Genomic DNA, 11,799 nt, shown 5'->3' with positions numbered 1-11,799 from the left:
ACATGAGTTTGAGTGAACTCGGGGAGTTGGTGATGGATAGGGAGGCCTGGAGTGCTGAGATTCATGGGGTCGCAAATAGTTGGACACCACTCAGCGACTGAACTGAACTGAACTGAACTGAACAATAGGAAGGACGTTTCTCCATTTTAGACCTGAAGCCATGGATCCTGTGATATAACAATGCTTTATGATCAGATGTAGGATAACCAACAAGAAGTCATAGAATTCTGAGTATAGACATCCTTTACTTTATATAATAGATCTTTCCTTACAACTTACATGTTCAATGAATCTTTATAAATAAGAATAATTTTTGTGCTCTATCATTCACTGTACTAAACAATTCTTTTTTTAATTATTTCATAAACTCTTACAACGAAAGAATTGTCCCTCTTTCACAGATTGGAAAACTGAGGGCTCAGAGATAGATGTTAAGGCATTTTCCAAGGTCACACTTCTGATCAACAGTGTTTTCAGGATTTAAGGACTGGTCTTTCTGTCTCTGGCCTGTCCAGGTGGTGCTAGTGGTAAAGAACCTAATTGCCAGTGCAGGAGACATAAGGGACATGAGTTTGATCCGTGGCTCAGGAAGATCTTCTGGAGGAGGACATGTCAATCCACTCTAGTACTCTTGCCTGGAGAATGCCATGGACAGAGGAGCCTGGCTGGCTATAGTCCACAGGGCTGCAAAGAGTTGAACAAGACTGAGCACAATAGCACACAACAGCACACAACTTTCTGTCTGCAAAGTTGACGTCTTTTTCCTTGATCCAATTGCTTCCATATACTGAAGCACAAGTCATATTCCAAATTCATTGTTTGTCATTTCTGTAAGTACGTGAGATAAATCATTTGGAAAAACAAAGAGCAATCTGAAGCAATCACCCTAATTTATCTGCTTTATGTTTTACAAAGTTTAGATAAATTTTCCCAAAGGGCTGTTGCCCAAGCTCCATCTTAGCCCCTTCATGGATGACTTTTAAGACAAATAACTAGAATAATTCCATCTCCCTTCTCCCTGTTCCCCCACCTCACCACTACCTTCAATGAAGATGCAATGAAGTGTTGCAAGCCAAAAGAAATTACTTCATTCTTGCCATATGCATATATTCAGCCTTCCAATTGCTTTAGCCAAAGGAGGTAAGCAAAGAATAATCAAAACATTATTGCCCTGGGTGGGTTTAGCAGGCCTTCTGTGGTGATTTTCCCAACAAGAAACTAAGGAGACCCAGTAAGTTGCTGCTGGTACCCTGTATTCAAACCATTTCAGAATGAAATTTACGCTGCAAAGGAATCACCTGATCATGAACACCTGGCGGGGCTTCGGGGGACCATTTATAGCACAATATACCACAATACATCGCTCCTTCAGTATCAGACTGCTAGTCTCTGGGTTAAAGAATTGAGTCTACTTAAATTAGTTAATTGATAAAATGTCCTAAGGATGGGAAGAAAAACTCCAGAACATTTTGGGCAGATGGCAGGTACCCAAACAGATAAAACAATACCTTAGAGAGGCCATCGAATGGCTGTTTGACTTGCAAATATATTGTTGCAAGTATTAGAAATCGACAGGCACTATGCTAAGTGCTGTGTATGCATCTCCCCATGGAAAATTCATAGCAGCTCTACAAGGAAGATTCTACCAATTTCATCTTACAAATGAAGGTGTCGAGGCAAGGAGTGGTTCAGTGACTTGCATAAAACCACATTGCTTGTAATTGTGGACAGAAGGGTTGAATGGTTGCAGCCTAAGTAGTCTTCCTAGATGGCTTAAGTGGTAAAGAACCCAGTTGCAATGCAGGAGATGCAGGAGACCCAAGAGAGGTGGATTCGACCCTTGGATAGGGAAGATCCCCTGGAGAAGGAAATGGCAACCCACTCCAATACGATTGCCTGGGAAATCCCATGGACAGAGAAGCTAACCAGGCTACAGTCCATGGGGTCACAAATAGTCTGACATGACTGAGTACCTACACTGTAGGCCAAGCTAAGTCTAGGCCCCATCTTTTTAGCCCAATACTGCCACTTACAGGTAAAATGAGATATTACTTCTAATGTGCTTAATTGCTCAGTCATGTCTGACTCTTTGCAAACCAATGGACTGTAGCCCACCAGGCTCCTCTGTCCATGAGGATTCTCTGGGCAAGAATATTAGACTGGGTTGCCATGCCCTCTTCCAGCAGATCTTCCCAACCCAGGGACTGAATGCAAGTCTCCCAAATTACAGGTGGATTCTCTACTGTCTGAGCCACCAGAGAAGCCCATGAATAATGGAGTGGGTAGTCTATCACTTCTCCAGAGGTTCTTCCCAACCCAGGAATCGAACTGGGGTCTCCTGCATTGCAGGCAGATTCTTTACCAGCTGAGCTACCAAGGAAGCCCATCATTTCTAATAGGGAAATTAAATGCAAAGTCCTGGACAGACCTGACCAGCATCTATTCCCTTTGTTCCCCCTACCCATTAAATCTCTGATTTTCCTTTAAGGAAATACCTGTAGTAAGCATGTAGCAGTTACACAGTAACCATGATGTGAAAGGGGATTTAGCCACTTCCAGGTCCAGGTGATGGTCAAGCAGCCTATTCTCATATCCATTGCAACTATGGTCAATGTATCTTAGTTCAATCTGCGTGAAAAAATAGGAAGTATCATTTGGTAAGGTGAGAAGTGCCATTTTCTACCCTGGAAATGGACAAGGAAGCCTGTCCCCCTTTGTGATCATGCATCTTTGTAACTGTGGGTGATATTCCAGCTTGGGATAAAGCCAGAATGAAGAGCAATCTTAACCAAAACATGTTTGATGCGGGATTGTCCTTTGACTTTCAATTGCATGAGCCAATAAATCCACATTATTGTTTAAATCTCACTGACTCGGGTTTTCTGCAACTGAAAGCTCATCATTGGTAAATAACCAGCACTTTCTACTTTGGTGTTTGAAATTATTTTAAATGAAGGATTTACTTTCTACATGCTATAGTATAAGGGCTTCCTTGTGGACATTTTCTTGGGGTAAAAGATATAGAATTCTCTCCAGACCCAAGCAGTGATCAGATCATTTTTATGCAGCTCATGCAGATTTTGTCATTTGAAATTCATTATGATAAGTTCAGAAGAATAAAGGCGTTCATGCTGAGTCAATCATAGTACTATTCACCAACTTGTGTAACTATGTGAAATACACATTAGGTCAAACTCAAGGAAAACAAGCTTCATCTTCTGAGAATTTGGAGGAAAATGTTATCAGTCATAGGTACCTTTTAGTCGAAGGACAGGAAGCCATATTGAGAAATAAAACATGACCAAACAGACTGCTTCTCATTTTGTTCAAAGCCATTTCCCCCATGAAATTTTCCTCTAGGAATTCAAAACCTTACATATATGGAGCATGACTCAGGTTCTCCACTGACTTCACTTGTTGACAGCTGGGAATTTGGCTGCCCCAGGTCAGCCCCCTGACACAGCCCTTGCGATCATGACAGAGGCCTCTACAGCCTCTACATCTCCGCACACTTCCCCTTGGCCTTCCCTTCGTGCCCCATGGATCTTTCTACTTACCTGCAGAGAGGTGGCTCAGAGGAAACCACAAAGTTTCAAAATACCTGACATGCAAATGGCAAGACGTGCACCAAGCCAAACAGAATCTGAACAGTCATCTCTCCATAAGCGTTTCTATGTTTCTATGATAAATAAACAAATGCCACACTCATTTATTCAAACACTTGGGAATGAGTAAGATTGTCAAGCATTTAACATTCTGTTGATCTATTATTTGTCTAAAGAAAAGAATACTGAAAGATTGAGGAATCAGGAGAGAAAATGTTGTATAAATTAGAGACGTTAGGGCTTCCCAGATGGCGCTAGTGATAAAGAACCTGCCTGCCAATGCAGGGGATGTAAGAGATGCAGGTTCCATCCCTAGGTCAGGAACATCCCCTGGAGGAGGGCATGGCAACCCACTCCAGTATTCTTGCCTGGGAAATCCCATGAACAGAGGAACCTGGTGGGCTATGGTCCACAGAGTCCCAAAGAGTCGGACACAACTGAAGAGGCTTAGCACACACAGGGAGGTTAACCTGGAAATCTGCTGCTGTTGCTGCTATTTACTTGCTAACTCATGTCCAACTCTTTTGCGACCCCATGGAGAATGCAATGGCACCCCACTCCAGTACTCTTGCCTGGAAAATCCCATGGATGGAGGAGCCTGGTAGGCTGCAGTCCATGGGGTCGCTAAGAGTCGGACATGACTGAGAGACTTCACTTTCACTTTTCACTTTCATGCACTGGAGAAGGAAATGGTAACCCACTCCAGTGTTCTTGCCTGGAGAATCCCAGGGATGGGGGAGCCTGGTGGGCTGCCATCTTTGGGGTCGCACAGAGGTGCACATGGCTGAAGCGACTTAGCAGCAGGACTGTCGCAAAGGGGATCATCCTGACCCAGGGATTGAACCTAAGTCTCCTGCGTTGGCAGGCATGTTCTTTACCACTGGGCCACCTGGGAAGCCCCAACCTGAAAAGCTAGGGTAAGATAAATCAACCTTTGTCTGCAAGTTCTAATCAAGTTAAGTTGAAATGATCAATAGTTGAAGTAAAGGTATCACACCCTTCACTGGGAATCCACTGTGATTGAACAAGCAGTGTGTACTTCTCATTGTGTGAGACAGAACTCACACCTTGGAGGGTGAACTCGCAAGAAGATGGCATTCATTCAGAAGAATTTCTTTCAGATTTTGGGCTTGTGTTAGGTGATTTGGGGAGGATTAGGAAGCAGGGCTTTGCTTTAGGTTGGATGTTATTAGGAAGTGGGGCAATTCTATGATTAAAGTGAGATGAAGTGAAAGTCGCTCAGTGGTGTCCAGCTCTTTGAGACCCCATAAACTACACAGTCCATGGAATTCTCCAGGCCAGAATACTGGAGTGGGTAGCCGTTCCCTTCTCCAGGATATCTTCCCAACCCAGGGATTGAACCCAGGTCTCCCACATGGCAGGCGGATTATTTACCAGCTGAGCTACCAAAGAAGCCCTAATTTTATGATTGGGTCTCTTAATAAATCAACCTAAACAGAGGGATGACTAGAGTTAGGCTAAAACAGTAAGGAGTAAAGAAGCCACAGGCACGCTCATCAGCCTGGATGTGGGAATAGCCGATTATTTTTTGTGGCTTACTCCATTTTCATGGTTTAGTCTGTGCTCAGTTGTGGTTACGGTCTTGTTTGTGTCTGGACCCATCATGATCACAGAGCGGCTTGTCTGATGTCACTGTTCTGTGAAATTGTTTATTTTAAAAGAACGTGAAGGTCTCGCTGGGAGTATGAGCCCAGCTTCTGGAGTTTCAGGACAGATTTTTCTCTTTCTTAAAACCATGTGAGCTTTTCAGCAACAAACCATATAAAATACTTCTCCCTAGTAAACATGAAACAGATTAAAAAAAAAAAAAGACTGAGAAGGAGATTTGTAAGCCCAAAGTTATAATGTGAATGAGAAGGAACTGGTTTCATCAAATTAACAGCAACTTTCAGTGGAGCAAACTGATAAAATCTCTCATCCTCATCACTCAAATTTGGATAAATTTTTTCGACATCATCAGCACAAAATTTCAAAGTTAGCCAAATAAATTTTCTTTATGCCAAGAAAAACTGGGCAGAATTTTTAAGAGTCCTCAAATACCCGAGCTGGAAATACTTGCAAGGTGTGAGCTATACAGAAACATATATTTAGATGTATGCCTCTATAGACTTTCATGGCCCTTTTGAAAAACAATTAGGCCCTAGAAGTCAGGAGGTATAAAAATATACTTGTGCTTTGAGTTGTTAAGGCTGATCATAGGGATTTAGTCTATGTAAATAATCTTTAAGAAAGAGAAGAATTACATGCTTAAGATGTTACCATTCAACTACTAGTAAGAATTAAAATTTAATAGTATCTTCATTTCAAACAATAAGAGAAACTTTAAATAAATTATCGAAGGCATAGCTTAAATGATAAGGCATAACTTAAGTGATCATTTCTGGGGCTGCAATGGTCCATCAGAGTTGTCCTGTTTCTAGTCCAATGGGTCTTTATATCTCTTTATCAGTCAGTGGATGTGGGCAGGGCCCGGAAGGACATGACCTTGGGTGAGATCAGCTCCCCTCAGCAGGTCGCCTCAGCAGCTGAGGCAATTGCTGAAGGGTCTGAGCTGAAGGCCATCTGCTCACAATACTCCAGTGTCTGAGATGACGAAGGAGAAACCAGGGCACAGCCATGTCCAGTGGGATTGCAGGCCACTCCACACTGTTGGGATCCACTTGCTTACATACATACAAGGAGCAGCTCTTCCACAAACCTTGGGATCTTTCTTCCTAGGGGAAACTTGGGCAAGGAAATGAAATGGAAAGAACTATGGTCCCCATCACTGTGACTAACGTGGTCTCCCGCCTCCATTATCCACGGCTGCTGTTCCGTCGCTCAGTCGCGTCTGACTCTTTGCGACCCCATGGACCACAGCACGCCAGGCTTCCCTGTCCTTCACCATCTCCTAAAGTTTGCTCAAACTCATGTCTGTTGAGTCAGTGGTACCATCTAACCATCTCATCTTCTGTCATCCCCTTCTCCTCCTGCCTTCAATCTTTCCCAGCATCAGGGTCTTTTCCAAGGAGTCAGCTCTTCGCATCAGGTGGCCAAAGTATTGGAGCTTCAGCATCAATCCTTTCAATGAATATTCAGGGTTGATTTCCTTTAGGACTGGCTGGTTTTATCTCCTTGTATCTCCTTTAGCTGACATCTCTGCTTGTCTCAGAGGCTTTCTGGTGATGTGATTCAGATATCCATTCTCAAAAATACCAAAAGCCCTGAGCACCAGGATTTTTTCAAAGCAGAATTACTATCCTTGTCTATTTTCCATAAAAACTGAGCCAAGAGGCACCTAAGTGGATCACCTGAGTTTGCTCCAGTGGTATGGGAGGCTGTAAAACACCATGTTCAATCAGAGGACACATTGCCAAAGGAAATGAGAGTCAGCCCATGACCATGAGCTTCACTGGTACTCAGCGCAGTGCCTGGCACCAAGAAAGCTTTCATCATCCTCAGCGAAGATGTGAGGGAGGAAAAGGAGCCTACTGTTCAGATGAAATTGCTTAGCGGGGTGTGTGTGCGTGTGTGTGGGGGGGTGGTATTTCATTTGAACCTGAAGCACAGTAGGTGTTCAATAAATATGATTTGAAAACATTATGCATGTACATTTTGAAAAATAAGGAATTTGTAATCATTAACATTCTCCTTACTGTCTCCAAACAACATAGGAGCAGCTGATCTCTCACCATGAAGGAAGATGCTTATATATTAAAGGATGCAGATTTTTTCCTATTTATATTATATTCCATTATATATTTTATTTTTATATTCCTGTTGTGTTAATCCTTTATATGTTTCTGACCCTCCTGCATTTGCCATTCCAGTCTCCTATCTTTAGACTGAAGAAGAGGCTGATTACTATTTTTTCTGTATGTGTCACAAATGAAAATAAAACGAAAAAAGTAATCGCATGGACAGCACGATTAGTTACTTTAGCTGAGGTGGCAGCTTAGGCAAGTCTCTTAATCTGTGGCCTCTGTGGTATAATAAAGCTGGCTGCTGTATATCAGCTCCTTTCCATTCTTAGACTGACAGTTTTTCCATTAAATGAAAAGTGCATTTGTAGCAGTCACAAAAAAGTCTCAGTGTCTGCCACGAGAGGGCGCCACAACCCAAGACTTGAGATGAGGTTGCCGCCAAGGCCCCTGTCCTGCAGCGGCAGTGAGATACTGCTTTGTATGACAAAGCATCACTTTTTGCTGTAAAGTGCTGCATTGAATTGTATCAGACTGCGTCATGTGAATTAGATTGATATGGTATTTAATTCTACTGCCTTAGAGAAAGTCTTCTCTATTTGCTATTACATTTTAAAACTGATACCTATCATTCATGCCCATGATTGTCAGGTTCTTACAAAAACAGTGGCTGAAACTGAAATGCAAAAAGCATCATTCATCTCAGGAAATCTTTATCAGACTCATTTAGAAAGAGGAGGCATGTTCTAGTTGAAAGGGCATGGGTACTGAAATCTATTTTGTGAACCACTGCCTCTTCAGAGCCTTCAAAACATTGCTTGCAGACAGTAGAATCTCAAGAATATATTTCAATGAATTAGACATGGTTCTGTTCCATGTATGCTTTTATCATGGTGAACTTGGGCAAAATATTTAATCCAATATTTCTCAGAGTGGGTCCCCTGACTACCCATAGTTGAACCTGTTAGAAAACAGGAACAGGCTCACAGACCCAGAAAACAAACTTACAGTTGCCAAAAGGGAAAGTAGGGGAGGGATAAATTATGACTCTGAGATGAACAGATACGTACAACATACATATTCGTATGTATATGTATATATAAGTCACTTTGCTGTACACTTGAAACTAGGACAACATTGTAAATCAACCATACTGCAATAAAAAATATATAAATAAGTTTAAAAAATAAGTTATATGTTCTATGCAGGAAATTAAGCAAGCAAGAGGGATGGGCAGTGCCAGCATGGGGGTGGGAGTGCAATTTTAAGTGAGGAATCTCTATGGAGGTAACAATTCAGCAAAAACTCAAGATAAGCCATATGCACGTCTCCTCTGGGGGGGAATGTATGTCGGGATAAAGGAAACAGCAATTGCAAACACCTTGAGTGATCATCAGGAGGCCAGCATGGCTAGAAAAAAGAGTGTTGATTTTCCCTGGTATGTCAATTTGCTCTAGTGATAAAGAACCCACCTGTCAATCAGGAGACATAAGATACTTGGGTTGGATCTCTGGATCGGGCCATCTCTCAGAGAAGGAAGTAGCAATCTACTCCAGTGTTCTTGCCTGGAGAATTCCATGGACAGAGGAGTCTGGTGGGCTACAGTCCACAGAGTCATAGTGAACATGACTGAGCGTGTGCAGAAACAATACATTTGTCAAAACTCGCCCAATGGAACATGTAAGATTTGCACATTTCATTATACCTAAAAAAGGGAATAGCATTTGGTTTATACACAAATAATGAACTCTAGTTAATCATGTTAATAATATGCACACAGAGGTATTTAGGGGTGAACAAGCTGATTTCTATAATTTATTTTAAATGGATCAAAACATAACATGATAAAGAATGAATAGATGGATGGGTGGATAAATAAATATACAATTTTAAAAAGCAAGCATAATAAAGGGTTAACTGCTAAATCCATAGAGTGAGTCCATAGTTATTCACTGTAAAAGTCTCTCTACTTTTCTGTATATTTGAAATTTTTCATAACAAACTGATCGGTTCAGGTTTTCCTACCCCAGCACTGGTTCCGACGGAGATTTTGCTCATGGGTTTCTGTTCCAGTAAGTCTTGATTCTCTGTCTCTTCAACTTGGTGGAAGTGGTTTGATGGTGACCTCATTTCTCTTACAGACCTAAGAAGAGTCGCTGCATTTTTCAGTCTGATCAGCATTTTACTTGTTAGAACAGAGTGGTGATTTCCAAGCTCCTTAATCCTAGACAGAAACCAGAAGTCTCTACTTTATCCCTTAGATTTGTGACTGAGGCCATGAAGGGGAGGCATGGTGGAGGCAGCTGAAGGGCCAGCTTCACAGCGGGGACTTTCTGAGGCCTTGGGCATGAACGGGACAGCTGGGGCTGGCGTCAGTGTGGCCAAGAGCAGGAACTGCTGACGCAGGCACCATTTGGAGCCTCTGCAGTGAAGAGGTTGGAAACCTCAGGATGAAACCCTCAGGCCTCAGCCTCTTCCAAAGAAACCCAGCAGCAGAGGAACAAGGGTGACGTTGGCTGGCTGCAGATGGGGGTCATGGAGAAGAAAATGGAGGACTCGGCCGCGATCCCTAGAGAAACCTAGAAGCCCTAAGATGGGATTTTACCAGGACTGGGTTCTGGTGCTGTGTTGACAGAGAACAAATCGTAGTGAACCGTGGGGTTATATTTACCCCAGGCTGACCCACAGCTCACCCTCATGATGGTCCACATCCCCCTTGACTGAAGTTTCTGGGTTAAGACAAATGATTAGAGCAAAGACAGTCAGAAACACAGCAGATGTCAGTGGCAGAAAAGAAAATGTGTTGAAATCTGCCGTGTTAGCAAGCCTCACATAGGTCAGGTAGTAACATGCTGCTGCTGCTGCTAAGTTGCTTCAGTCGTGTCTGACTCTGACCCCATAGATGGCAGCCCACCAGGCTTCTCTGTCCCTGGGATTCTCCAGGCAAGAACACTGGAGTGGGTTGCCATTTCCTAATGCATGCATGCATGCTAAGGCTCTTCAGCTGTGTCCAACTCTGTGCGACTCCATGGACAGTACCCCACCAGGCTTCTCTGTCCATGGGATTCTCTAGGCAAGAATACTGGAGTGGGTTGCCATTTCCTTCTCCGAGTAACACATGTAGAAAGCAAAATTGGTAATGTGTGTCCTGGAAGTACAGCCTGAATATCACTGAGCATGGGTGTCTGCAGACTCAAGTTCTCCAGCTTTATAAAGAATGGCAAAGAAACCAGACTCAAAGTGAGAGGTTGGCAGGAACAAGGGCACTCTCTTGCCGTAAAATTGCAACAGAAATGTGAGTCTCTGAGGTTCAGGTTCCAGGAAGATGTACCAATAGGAGCCTAAACATATGAATGCCAGCCCACTGCTTCTGATGACAACTGATATGGATTTAGAGTGGGGCGGATGGGTTAGTTAATCCCTGCTTGTTCACTGGAGGCCTAGAAATACATGAGTCTCAGCCTATGACAGCTCAGCCTTCTACAAGCAAAGGTGACCACAGGACCTTGGTCTGGATGCAGGAAGCTAAACTGTACACAGAATGAGGCAATGGGTTCTCTGCTCCCACCCCTGCTGTCTCTCTCTACCTTTTCCCCAGGCTTTAGTTTTGCTGGGTTGAGCATCACGGGACGGGGAAGTAAGACTCATGTGGACTGCTTGGACACACATGAAATTTAAAGAAGGAAGAGCTGCCCCTTAAATAACCCTCCCTCACTTATCTTTCCCTCATGACTCTTAAGAAACAATACTAGTCCCTTGAAGGATATTGCAGAAATGAAAGCATTCTTCCCTTTGTCTGTTGACCTTAATAGCTACAGTATTTGAAAACTCATTAAAATCAAAGCCTTTTTAACTGTATGGTGCTGGTGGTGGTTTAGTCGCTAAGTCGTGTCCAACTCTTTTGTGAGCCCATGGACTGTAGCCCACCAGGCTACTCTGTCCGTGGGATTTCTCAGGCAAGAATACTGGAGTGGGTTGCCATTTTCTCCTCCAGGAGATCTTCCTGACCTGGGGATTAAATCCTTGTCTCCTAGATTGGCAGTGGATTCTTTACCACTGAGCCACCAAAGAAGCCTGTCTATAAGTATGCATGTGTCTATATTTGTGTCTTCGTTTGCTCTCCTGGTGGCTCAGATGGTAAAGAATCTGCCTACAATGAGGGAGAGCTGGATTTGATCCCTGGGTCAGGAAGATCCCATGAGGAAGGACATGGCAGTCCACTCCAGTATTCTTGCCTGGAAAATCCCACGGACAGAGGAGCCTGGTGGGTCTCAAAGAGTCAGATATGGCTGAGTAACTAACAATTTCATTTTGTGTCTATGTTGGAATGGGGAGGAGCAAAATTGGCAACTTCTTCAGGCATTAAAATAATATTTAAAACTTAGGCATATGCACACTCTGCGCTAGGAACTGTTCTAAAGGCTTTGCACATTCACTCTGCTTACTCATTCAGTCCTCGCAATAAGCCTTTGAGGTAGATATAACTATTTTCA

At 43.1% G+C, this 11,799-nt stretch overlaps 1 protein-coding gene across 1 annotated transcript in view; it reads right to left on the bottom strand.

Annotated features, from left to right (window-relative positions):
* Nucleotides 1-225: 225 nt before the first annotated feature.
* The window catches only part of LOC101102731 (alpha-fetoprotein-like), a 149,693-nt gene continuing 138,119 nt past the window's right edge, over nucleotides 226-11,799 (bottom strand). Inside the window, exons 14-17 of the transcript XR_009601063.1 lie at nucleotides 9,332-9,530; nucleotides 8,779-9,011; nucleotides 2,496-3,679; nucleotides 226-684 (exon numbers count right to left, since the gene is read on the bottom strand). The gene's annotated coding sequence lies outside the window, so the exon portion shown is untranslated. The remainder of the gene's footprint in view (nucleotides 685-2,495; nucleotides 3,680-8,778; nucleotides 9,012-9,331; nucleotides 9,531-11,799) is intronic.

Source organism: Ovis aries, chromosome 6 (assembly GCF_016772045.2).
Source record: "Ovis aries strain OAR_USU_Benz2616 breed Rambouillet chromosome 6, ARS-UI_Ramb_v3.0, whole genome shotgun sequence".
Classification (NCBI taxonomy): Eukaryota; Metazoa; Chordata; class Mammalia; order Artiodactyla; family Bovidae; genus Ovis; species Ovis aries.
This window is presented reverse-complemented; position numbering and strand designations above follow the sequence as displayed.